Source organism: Felis catus, chromosome D3 (assembly GCF_018350175.1).
Source record: "Felis catus isolate Fca126 chromosome D3, F.catus_Fca126_mat1.0, whole genome shotgun sequence".
Classification (NCBI taxonomy): Eukaryota; Metazoa; Chordata; class Mammalia; order Carnivora; family Felidae; genus Felis; species Felis catus.
In genome coordinates, this window is record NC_058379.1 from 73,089,080 (window position 1) to 73,101,207 (window position 12,128).

At 40.3% G+C, this 12,128-nt stretch overlaps 1 long non-coding RNA gene across 7 annotated transcripts in view; it reads right to left on the reverse strand.

The window, feature by feature from the left end:
• Nucleotides 1-12,128, reverse strand: part of LOC123381441 — a 308,159-nt gene that overhangs the window by 236,709 nt on the left and 59,322 nt on the right. Inside the window, exon 2 of one of the 7 annotated variants that reach the window (XR_006588411.1) lies at nt 5,130-5,338. The exons of the other annotated variants lie outside the window; for them this stretch is intronic. This is a non-coding gene — a long non-coding RNA (uncharacterized LOC123381441). The remainder of the gene's footprint in view (nt 1-5,129; nt 5,339-12,128) is intronic. 7 annotated transcript variants of the gene reach the window in all.

Sequence of the window (12,128 nt, forward strand, 5' to 3'; positions counted from 1 at the left end):
GCTGCCTTTTTGCACTGCCTTCTTGCTGTATCCTCACATGCCAGAGAGAGAGCTCTGGTATCTTCCTTTTCTTAGAAGAACACCAATCCCATCATAGGGCCCACCCTCATGACTTCAATAAACCTAATTACCTCCCAAAAGGGTCTACCTCCAAATGCTAACACATTGGGGGTTAGGGCTTTAATATATGAATTTGGGGGGGGAGGGTAGGGGACACAAACATTCAGTCCATAATAAATACTTTTTCATATAAACAGTAGGCAGAGCAAGGTATATCACCTGTTATACAGATGAGTAAATCAATGTCCAAAGAAAACAGAGAACCCCCAAAGTCATGCAGCTATTAATCAGCAGAACCCACTAACATCCAGGTCTGCTCACCCTTGACTGAATATTATCCTATTCTCACATTAACCTTACCCTTTCCTAAAAAAAAAAAAAAAAAAAAAAAAAAAAAAAAAAGAAAAGAAAAGAAAAGAAAAAAAAAATGAACCTTGAAGGACAGTTTTCCACACAAGAATTTAGAAACGGAAGAGTACTTTATAGGTTATAACGGAAAATGAGAAGGCTTATTAAGCTGTGATTAGCTCACAACCTATCCCACTTTAACAGCCTGTATCGCTAACCATGTCAAAGCAATTTGTCATCCAACGAAGTCTGGTGATTAACAAATAAGACTCAGGCCCCATCCCTCTCAGAGGCCAACATTACCTTGACGTAGCCCTCAGAGAGTCTGACTCCCCAGGGTCCTGGACGAAACAGAGGTGGTTCCTAGAGCTTAGCCACCTTTCAAGTGCTCAGTAGCTATGTGTAACCAGTAGCCAAAGCATTGGAGAACACAGCTTTAGAGTTCATCCAGGTCTGAGATTTTCAGACTTTATTTATTTATTTATTTATTTATTTATTTATTTATTATTTATTTGTTTGTTTGTTTTGAGAGAGATAGAGACAGCGCCAGCAAGGAGGAGCAGAGAGAAAGGGAGAGAGAGAGAGAATCCCAAGCAGGGTCCACTCTGTCAGCGCAGTGCCCAATGTGGGGCTCGAACTCAGAAAATGTGAGATCATAACCTGAGCCGAAACCAAGAGTCAGACACTTAACCAACTGAGGCACACAGGTGCCCCTATTTTCAGACTTGTAAAGAACAGAAACTTACAAAGTTCTGTGCAGGACCCCAACACATGAAAGATCGAAGCAGGATGGGTGTAGATGGATGGGGTGGAGTGGGTGGCTAGGAGCTCACCCCACTTGGGCCCTACAGCCTTTCCATCCTTCCTGACTCCCACACATGGCATGAAAGCCTCACTGTGAAACCCCTCCAGTCCAAGGAACAAACTTTGAAAATCACTCCACTCTCACTCCACCACCATATATTAAATGTGAGGAAGCTGAGAACCAGAAAGCTGAAGTGGCTGGCCTCACTGGGCCATCCCTAAAACCAGAGACCTCTGGCTCTCAACCCAGTGTTTTTCTAGTCTGGGAAAGGAGCGAACCTGTCAGAAACAGTAACAAAAAGACACAGACATCCCTCCCCCATCCCCAGCTAGAATGGGTCCACTGTCCATTTCAGAGGAAGGAGCACCAACACTCAGATATTTTCTCAGTTTTTGGAGGAAATGAATACAGGAGACAGAATACAGTAAAAAGAACAAATTGGTCCATTCATATAAAATGCTTCATTTTAAAACACTATAAAAGAGGTCAAGGGAAGTATCATTTATTAAGCACTTAACTATATTGGCTGGGGAGGCACTGTGGTTGAAGGTCATTACTTCCTTCTTCCTTCTCACATTACTCCTCAAAGAACAAATGACACAAACTGATTGGTCCATATCTTAAACAGAAGGACCCACTGTGTGGGAAAGATCGTGCCCACACATGCCACACACTCTCCTGTTTCATGTTTCCTCCATGCTTTGGGGCTGTTACACTGAACCACAACCTCCCTGCAGGTCAGCCCTCCTGGGCTCTCTCATTTCTTCCTGTCACTTTAGGCTGGGTGCATATGGTAATGAGATTGACAATTACTGGGGAAGGGAAGGGATGGTGAAGAGAAGCCAACATGAGTCTTGAGTCCAAATCACAAGCTGTAACCCAGATTAAAACGTAAGCCTCCTATTGGAGACTTGGGACGACTTGGGAACTCACTAGTGATAAAATGACTCCTCCATTGATAGATGCCAAGTGTCTATGAAAGACGTAATAACCAGATAATTCCCACCTCCATGGAACTCTTTTATGTAATTATCTCCCTTAGAACTCATTGAAAGGGAGAATTATATGCTGGCCAAGACAAGGAGATTCCTCAACTCCTAGCCGTAATTCTATCATGATACCATGAAAACTACACCATATGATTCCTGATACTAAACATTAGTCATTTTGTAAGCATTATCTGGTTAGCCCTTATAACAGCTCTCTAATGTAGATAATTAGTGTCCCCCATTTTATGGGCACGAAAAGTGAGGCACAAGGGAACTAAGTAACTTAACCAAGTTCTAGCTGCCAACAAATGATCAAGACAGATTCATTGCCAAGTCTCTTTAACCCCTGACATTCACATGACTTCCCTTTTACCATGCTATTGTGTCTAAAATATTACTGATCTAAGAAGACACTCTTCCAAATGTAATCATTTCACTAGCTTCCAAAATAAAGTGTTCTCAAAAGTAAAATTGAACTGTTAATAGAGAATATAAGCAACTCACAAGGTCTAGCCAAGTTCATGACTGCATCCCACAGTTCATCAGTCCACATAGCTCCTTACATTTCTTATGTGTTCCTACCACTGGGCTCTCCCTTAGTAAAATGGGGGCTGGCATCCTTGGAATGAACGTAGCCTCTTCATGCCACACCACCAGCAGTCACTACATAAGCCCACAGCTCATAACAAACCTGTAATAGCCAGCAAGGGAAAGAAAAAAAAAAACAGCAAAAATTCTAGAAAGTAAAATGAAGTTATGAAGCTCAGATCTGTTAAGCATCTACTCTGTGCCAGCCTGTGTCTACCCTATCTCCTTTAGGTAGTTCATTGGGAAATTTTTAAAGCTTTGTTGGAAATAGGGATCCAGAGCTTCGAGGAGCCAGTGGGAAGTCCTGGCTGCAGTTCAGATGAGACCCCAGTTATAAGAAATACTGCAAAAACACTAAGCTGAACACATGCCTGAAAGTTTAAGCATGAAAGCAGGTCCTCCTGATTCAGGATTAGAGGATAGCTCTAAGTGAGCCCCAGAGGAACCTGTTAGATGGTTAACAGTAATTTCAGCTAAAATGTTAATGACTGCAAATAGCATAAGGGAAGTGCTTAGAGGAAGGCCCCAGAAGAGAGAAACACATTCTGATAGGGATGAGTGATTCCTCTCCATTCCCAACAGCTACACCAATTGCTCGAGAATCTACTATAGCACCCTCTTCTTATCATCCCAAGCCCACATTTCCCTGATACCTCCATTGCACGAACATATCCAATTAACTGGCATAGCTCCTTCCCTCATATCCAGACAAACCTGTTTGTTAGCTGCCCATTCAGTGTGTACATCTATTTCCACCTTGCTTTGATTTACCCGTGATGCTGATGTTCTCCACCTCTGAATTACTATAGGTTCTTATAACTAATATCCAAAAAAATCCCACTTTGACTTATTCTTCAGCTTCTTTCCTTCCCAAGCAGACTTTTGAGGGTAGGACCCTATGTTGCATTTTTCTTGGGTATTTCCCACAGCATCTATGACCTATGGTCCACTGATATTTATATGTATGTGCTGATAGAGATAGATGAGAGAGCGAAGGGGTACACCAAAATGTTTTTCTGAGGGGGTCCGAGGTTTAGACTTACAATATTGGATGCACACCAATTCTCATGTTTTCAATCCCTGGAATTAAACTCAGCACAGTCTCAGATAATCTAGATTTACGTTGTAGCATACTCTTTCAGAGAATCATTTTGTCTCAATTAGTTTTGCTATGTTTTGTGTCGTTTCTTGCCAGTATTCCCAGAGACTATTAACATTTTAAGAAGCTTGGAAAATGCAACAAGACAAAATACCATCATAGGAGAATATAGCCCTTTCATGGTCTCCTCTTGGACGTGGATAAGCAGATTCTAACAGTCTCTTTGTTTCTATTCCATTGAGCTGTGGGGTGATAACATTCACTCCCTGTTTCACAGAGGACTAACAGCCCATTCGGGTGAACACCAGCGTCTTACAACATATTAAGCAAATGCATGTATTGACCTTTTGTAGTTTCTTTCCCTCATGCTTTCTTTGGGCTCCCATTAGAGCATTCTACTTAAAATAGGAAGCTTGGTGGGGCGCCTGGGTGGCTCAGTCGGTTAAGCGTCCGACTTCAGCTCAGGTCACAATCTCACGGTCCATGAGTTCGAGCCCCGCGTCGGGCTCTGGGCTGATGGCTCGGAGCCTGGAGTCTGCTTCCGATTCTGTGTCTCCCTCTCTCTCTGCCCCTCCCCGTTCATGCTCTGTCTCTCTCTGTCTCAAAAATAAATTTAAAAAAACGTTAAATAAAATAAAATAAAATAAAATAAAATAAAATAAAATAAAATAAAATGGGAAGCTTGGTTTCAAGCTTCACCACCTTCCAGACTTGCTGTAATGTAAGGCTGTGAGTTTGCCACTGCAGTGAGAGCTCATCTTTCCCCAGGCAAAAAGCCCAAAGCTGCACCGCGAGGGCTCCCAGAACACACACCATCTGGGATTGCCTTCAACCCTCTCTGCCACAAACATGCCATCCTAGGCAAGTCCCTGAATTGAAGGAAAACAAATCTCTTTGCATTGTTTTCCTTCACATACAGCACACAGCTGAATAGCAAGCTGGAAGGAAGAATTCTGGATTTGCTAATCCTATGCAACATGACAATGGATCCAAATTCAACAAATTAATAACATTAATATAACATCTGTTGCATACTCAACATGTACCAGGTTTCATGCTTGATGCTCTATACAAGTAATGAGAATTTGAAGAGTCTCTGCTTGTTCTGTTTTGCTTTGTTTCATTTTGTTTTCTTTCGTGGGGGGGAGGGTGCTCGCTTGGTTTTTCTGCCACAACGGTTCCATTAGGACCTACTGGGCTCCCCCATACCCATGACATGGTACCAAGATCTCAGACTTACCTCTTAACTTCCTTAACAGCAACCTGTCTCAGGCTGGTTCTCAAAGACAGACCCTGTCCTTTTCACGTTGCAATTGTAGACTCACTTTAAAACCAAAGCTCTCAGCTCTGCAGGCTGGATTTGAGATTCCAGCAGCTGAAGGTGAGGGGCCCTGGTCTGCCCTCACCGAGTTGCTCCTCACTCTTCCTTGTGCTTTGCCCACAGGTGGCCTAGGATCGGAGGGAAAGGAAGACAAGAGACAGGTTTTCCCCTACGATGGCCCCACAGTGTGGCTCCTTTAGGGAGGAGGACACTATCTCCTCCTCCTTCCCATTAAAGAGGAAACTTTCAGTTCCAGATCTATCAAGGGACGTCTGTAGGTCTTCAAGGTGCCACACGGGCCTCCACTGCACAACTCCTAGCCTGCAAGACCCTCCTCAGACACCCCTTCTGCCCTCCTTAAGGCATCTACCCGTCAGGGCAGCCCACTGGGGGGATTCAAGTAGGAAGGCGCAAGTGTAACCACTTTCTTGGGAAAACTGATAAGGGAACAGAATAGGACCATTAGTGGAAAAACTGGTGAAATAGGAAAAAAGTCTAGAGTTTAGTTAATAGTAATGTACCACTGTTGATTTCTTAGTTTTGGTAAACGTACCATGGTAATAGAAGTTGGTAACAGTAAGGGAAACTGAATAAGGGGTACACAAGAATGTTGTTCTATCTTTGAAACTTCTCTTACCTAAAATTATTCTAAAATTTAAAATGCTATTTTTAAAAGTTAAAGTGAAAAGTCTTCAAAGATAATGCAGGGGCACCTAGGTGGCCCAGTTGGTTAAGCATCCGACTCCTTAGTTCAGTTCAGGTCATGATCTCACGGTTCGTGAGATCACTTAGGATTCTCCCCCTGTCTCCCTTTCTCTCTGCCCCTTCCCTTGCTCATGCATGTGTGCTCACTTGCGCTCTCTCTCTCTCTCTCAAAATAAATTTTAAAAAAACACTTAAGAAGATAACACATACATTCTTAAATATATTATTCCCTCTAAAATACATAAATGTGCATTCATTACCTATTTTTAGAAATAAAGCTAAGATAATTTCTTCAAATATGGATCCAGTGAATTGCACTTTGCAGTTTTCTTATATAAACTAAACCCAGATGATAATTAGTCATCTCTAATTTTCAATTTCAGTTTCTTTAAAAAGACACCGTAATTTAAAGGGCTTGGAAAGTATTCTGATGACAATGCTCTTCTACATTTTTTTCCCAATCCTTTATAGCTAACATGTTACATTAAATAAGATTCATTTTCAACATTCATTAGAATTTATAAATATATACAAAAATAGAGATTGTTATAACAAATGTTCATGGACCCATTACTTGGCTCAACAATTGTCAATATCTTGCCAATACTCATACATGCTTTTTCCAAAATACTTTAAAGCAGATCCCAGTCATTTGTTTTGCTACCCATATGTATGCAGTATCTCCAAGTAATAAGGGGGTTTCTTTTATATAACCACCATGCCTTCATCACAAACAACAAAATTAACTATAATGCCAGATCACCTAATACTCATTCCCTGATCCTGGAGGAGATGGGGGAGGGCAGAACTGAGAACTACCAGGGGGAGAAGTTTTTGAGAAAACACTCAGATCCCTAGATCCTTCTCCACTTCATGCTGCTGGGGAAATCCTTTCTGGATGAGATCTGGAGGTTTAAACTCTCTAAATTATGGTCTAGGATCTTGAGAACATCAGGTGCAGATACTTTTGACCATTAAAGAGGAAATTCTGTTTAATATTTTAGCTGCAAGGAAGAACACTTAGCAAATGAGTAATTTTCTTTTTTTTACATTTTTTTTAACATTTATTTATTTTTGAGACAGAGGGAGACAGAGCATGAACAGGGGAGGGGCAGAGAGAGAAGGGGACACAGAATCTGAAACAAGCTCCAGGCTCTGAGCTGTCAGCACAGAGCCCGACGCGGGGCTCGAACTCAGGGACCGTGAGATCATGACCTGAGCCGAAGTCGGACGCTTAACCGACTGAGCCACCCAGGCGCCCCAGCAAATGATTAATTTTCAACTAGCTGTTCTTCAAATGAAAAGATCTATGATTTTTTGCTTATGACCATGTGACCCAAAACACAGATGGTATCACTGTGGTTATGTATGTCTTTGGCTCCTTGCTATGAAGTTCAGGGAATTTAAGTTATTCCTTATGTCTATATGGGAAGTACCTTTGATGTGAGCATAAACTCTGACTTGCATCAACTAATACTTAATCTTTGGAGAAATAGGCTTATGGTTCTTGCCCACTCACATCATTCCTTTGCCTGAAATCCTAATATTGCTGCCTTTATACCTAGCAATATTTGTAAAGTCAACATTGTTTGAATCAAGCTCAAGACCCATTCCTTCATGGTATTTATTACTTTCCAACCATAAATATCTGTTCATCTCCTTCCTTCTAGCACCCACCCATCTGTATAACAGGTATGTACACATGTATGATGATATATATATTTATAGGTATCCCTTAATTTTATTGTGTCTGAGATTATTCTCTAACTGTTCCATGCATGTTCTTTGGTCCTCTGTCAAAGTGCAAAGTGCTTGAATCCAGGGATCACATTTCACACATGTGGTTTTTCCCACCATGTTTGGCACAGCTCTAAGCTCACATTATACCAAATGTTTCACAAAATACAGTGTGTGAATTCCCTCCCTCAGAATCACCAAGGGTGTTGCTTAAAAAGCAGATTATGAGTCCTAGAGATGGAGAGTGGTGATGGCTGCACAACAATGTGAATGCACAGTACAGAGCCATACACTTAGAAATGGTTAAAAGGGTAAATTTTACATTATGCATATGACCACAATAAAATTTACATTTTTAAAAAGCAGATTATTAGGCCCAATGGATCAATGAATAAGAACCTGAAGGAATGATACCTGAGAAATCACATTTTCATAGTTCTTCCCCAGGTATTTCCTTCTATTTTTTTAAGTTTATTTATTTATTTTGAGAGAGGGAAAGAGCATGAGTGGGGAAGGGGTAGAGAGAAAGGGAGAGAGAATCCCAAGCAGGCTCCACAGTGTCAGCACAGAGCCCGACACCAGGTTCAATCTCACAAACTGCAAGATCATGATCTGAGCCAAAATCAAGAGTCAAACGCTTTACCAACTGAGCCACCTAGGCACCCCTCTTTTTTAAAATATTTTAAGTAATTTCTAAACCCAACGTGGGGCTCAAACTACAAGCCTAAGATCAAGAAATGCACATTCCACTGACTGAGCCACTCAGGCACCCCCCACACTTTAGGTATTTCTTATGCAATCTGGCTTCAAAAGCATCACATTAGATAGCCAATAAATAACAATAGTTTTCTTGTGTAATTGATTAATGGGAAATTTAATCTACATTTAGACTATATCTAATGCTGATTTACAAGGTCAAATGGCTCAGTAGGCTTAGTAAAGACCCAAGCCAAAAAGTCTACCTCTACCATCTAGAAATATTAACTCTTTATAAGCCCTTTTCCTTAAAAAAAATCTTTTATAATAAAAGTTTCCTGTATTCTTATACTCTATATGAAGAGTTTCACAAAGTATTCTCTACTTCATGAAGAGTTCATGAGAAATCATGGAAGAAGTGTAAACTCTATAAAATAAAAATGTGACATAAATTGTCAGCGGCATGACTACAGGTACCTGACATGCCCCTGCATGATTTTGGTCAAGTTCATCAACTTTCACACATTCCAGTGAAATGTTCTCAATGCGAGCAAAGCCATTCAAAGGCTCACTTATCACTCAAATTGCTATCATGAGTGCCACATGAGCAGTAGTTTGTCGAATTGAATGATCTAAGCAGAGGTTTGCTGAATTGAATGATTCAAGGTTTTCTGAATATGCTTGATGGAGATTGACTACTGTATCAAACCTAGCATCTACTTTAAATGATTGAAGACCCTGAAACAGTGCTGAGACCATATTATTCTCCGTCAAGCATATAGTCAAAGCAGGATTCCATATGGTTAACCTTCCACTAGGCTTAACTACTTCCAACCGCCAAGGAGACCAATCTCTGTCAATGTGTGTCTGTAGGAAATGACCTCAGACTACATCTGAAGATGGCTGGTATCCCAGAATTCCCAATCAAAAGCTTTCAAAAGTAACATGGGAAAATATTGTGAAACTCTGGGCCAGGCTGCCACTGAGGGTGCAGCTGTAGACAGAATGAAAAATATTGTTCTGGAAAGCAAAATGATGAGACTATTCAAAACATATAACTGAATAGAGTTACTTGACATGCATGATAAAGTCAGTGTAGGAACGGAAGATAAATTGCAGAGATGTGAGTTGGGGGAACTAGGTGACAGCAATACCATCTATAGACCCAAGGAAGTGAACAAAAGGTGAGGGCTTAGGTACAAAAATAATAAGCTTATTTAGAAACAGAAAGTAGAATGATGGCTGCCAGGGGCTGGGGGAGAGGGAAAAGATGAGTTGTCCAACGTGTATTGAGCTTCATATTTGCAAGATGAAAAAGTTCTAGAGATCTATTGCACAACAACGTACATATATCTAACACTGTATTGTACACTTGAAGATGGTTCAGATGGGGGGCGCCTGGGTGGCCTAGTTGGTTAAGGGTCGTCGGTTAAGTATCCAACTCTTGGTTTCAGCTCAGGTCATGATCTTATGGTTCATGAGTTTGAGCCCCACATTGGGCTCTGTGCTGACAGTGTGGAACCCACTTGGGATTCTCTCTCTCACCTTCTCTCTCTGCCCCTCCCCTGCTCCTGCTCACTCTCTCTCTCAAAACAAATAAATAAACTTTAAAAAGAAGATGGTTAAGATGGTAAATTTCATGTTATGTTTTTCTCACCACAATAAAAAAATAAGTATTACATAGATTGACTTAGAGACAAGATATTGCCGTTCCTCACATACCACAATTCAGTATCCAACAGGTTGATCTTAACTGCATAATATACTCTGAAAAAAATAGATGATTTTATATCACTGTAAACACTTAGGGAAATAAATTCATCCATCCACAGATATACTGAGCATCCATAGAGGTGCGACATATTTAGTGACATTAGATATATAATGTTTGATGTATAATAATTTTCCCAATAAACACTTAAAAGACCATAATTTTAAAAGTTATATTTTACCATTTGTCTGGCTAAAATTATAACTTGTTCTGGGCAAGTGTGTTAAGTTGGCCTGAAATGAGAAGTCACTCTCAACCACATCATTTCCCTTTGAAGCAGATGTCTTGGTTGAAAAATATTCATGACTATGTTTCAAGTATGGTCAAGCACTAAACGAAAACTATTTGTGAGGTAAGAATATAGTAATAGCCCATGCTCTTATACCACTGCTCACTAAATTTAAATCCTTTGCTTTAAAAACCTCATGTTGGGGCACCTAGGTGCTCAATCAGTTAAGCATCTGATTCTTGATTTGGCTCAGGTAAGGATCACAGAGTCATGGGATCGAGCCCCACGTCGGGCTCCGCACTGACAGCACAGAGCCTATGTGGTATATCCTCTCTCCCTCCCTCCCTCCCTCCCTCCCTCTCTCTCTCTCTCTCTCTCTCTCTCTCTCCCTCTGTCAAAATAAATAAACTTCTAAAAAATAATAAATAAATAAATAAATAATAAATACCTCAATGTCAATAAAATAACAAAAAGGGTAATAATAGTAGAATATATCATTTTTTGACCACTTATTAAGCCTGGCAACAATTCTTCAATGTAAGTATGTTACAGATTTACCCTATTTTACAGGAGGAAACTGAGGTTCAGAGGAATTGAATGACTTAATCAACTCTTACAGCCTAGAGGCAATAGATCCTAAACTGAAACCAGATCTGCCTAACTTCAAAGTCTGTTTTCCTTGCATTTCCCAGCCCTGCTTAGATAGAAGTCAAAACCCTCAGAATCAGACATGGTGGATTAGGGTCAGTAAGTATGAAATAATTTTAATATTCTTTGGTTATATCTGTAAAACAGTCATTTAAAATTGAAAACATTTTAAACAATTAATAGCTCAGAAATTATAGACATAGCATTCTTACAATTGACTAAATAGCATACTATCCATGTAGGTCTATCTTCACCAAACTTAGTAGCAAATAGAACACTTGAGAACAAACAAATTATTCTCACATGTGTTGACCACATTGATTCCCCCATTACTTTAATCCAATGGGTACCACTTTTGATCATGCACCCCGATGGTTTAAAAAAAAAAAAAAACCACATACCCTACATAGTGCAGGCTCTCTATTGTTATATAGTGAACCACTCCCAAACTTAGTGCCTTAAAACAATCACCATATTATTATATTTCTGGTTTTGTTGGTCCTGAATTAGGATGGGTCTCAGTGGGTAAGTCTTCTGTTTCTTTGACTAGGGTCTTTCAGCGAGCCTATTAATGACTCAGCCAGGCTGCTCTAAAGGATATAAAACCACTTTGCTCATAAGCCTGGTACCTTGAAAGGGGCAGCTGTAAAGTTAGGTTTAGCCAGGTGCCACTCTCTCCATGAGATCTCAGAGTCTTTCCACATGGTCATGGTCTCCCCGGCAGGGTAATCCCACTTCTTACATGATCACGCAGGACTTCATGGGCAAGCGTTCTCTGTACAATGGAAGTAGAAGCTGCCAGTCTCTTAAGGATGGGGCACAGAAGCTGACATAGTGTTACTTTTCTGATATTCTATTGATCAGAACAGTCAAAGAGCCAGCACAGATTCAAGAGAAGGGATATAAATCCCTACCTTTCAATGGGAGGAGTATCATAAAATTTGAGGCCAACTTAACTTGCTATTCCATATTATAATACAGACATGTACTACTGAACTAATAAGCATTAACATTGCAAAACACACACGAAATGGAAAATCTTCAGGTAAAAATCAAATACATAAATGAATAGGCTAATATTTTCTTTCCATGATCTTTGGATCATCTTGCATATCTCCTAAGGGAACTTATT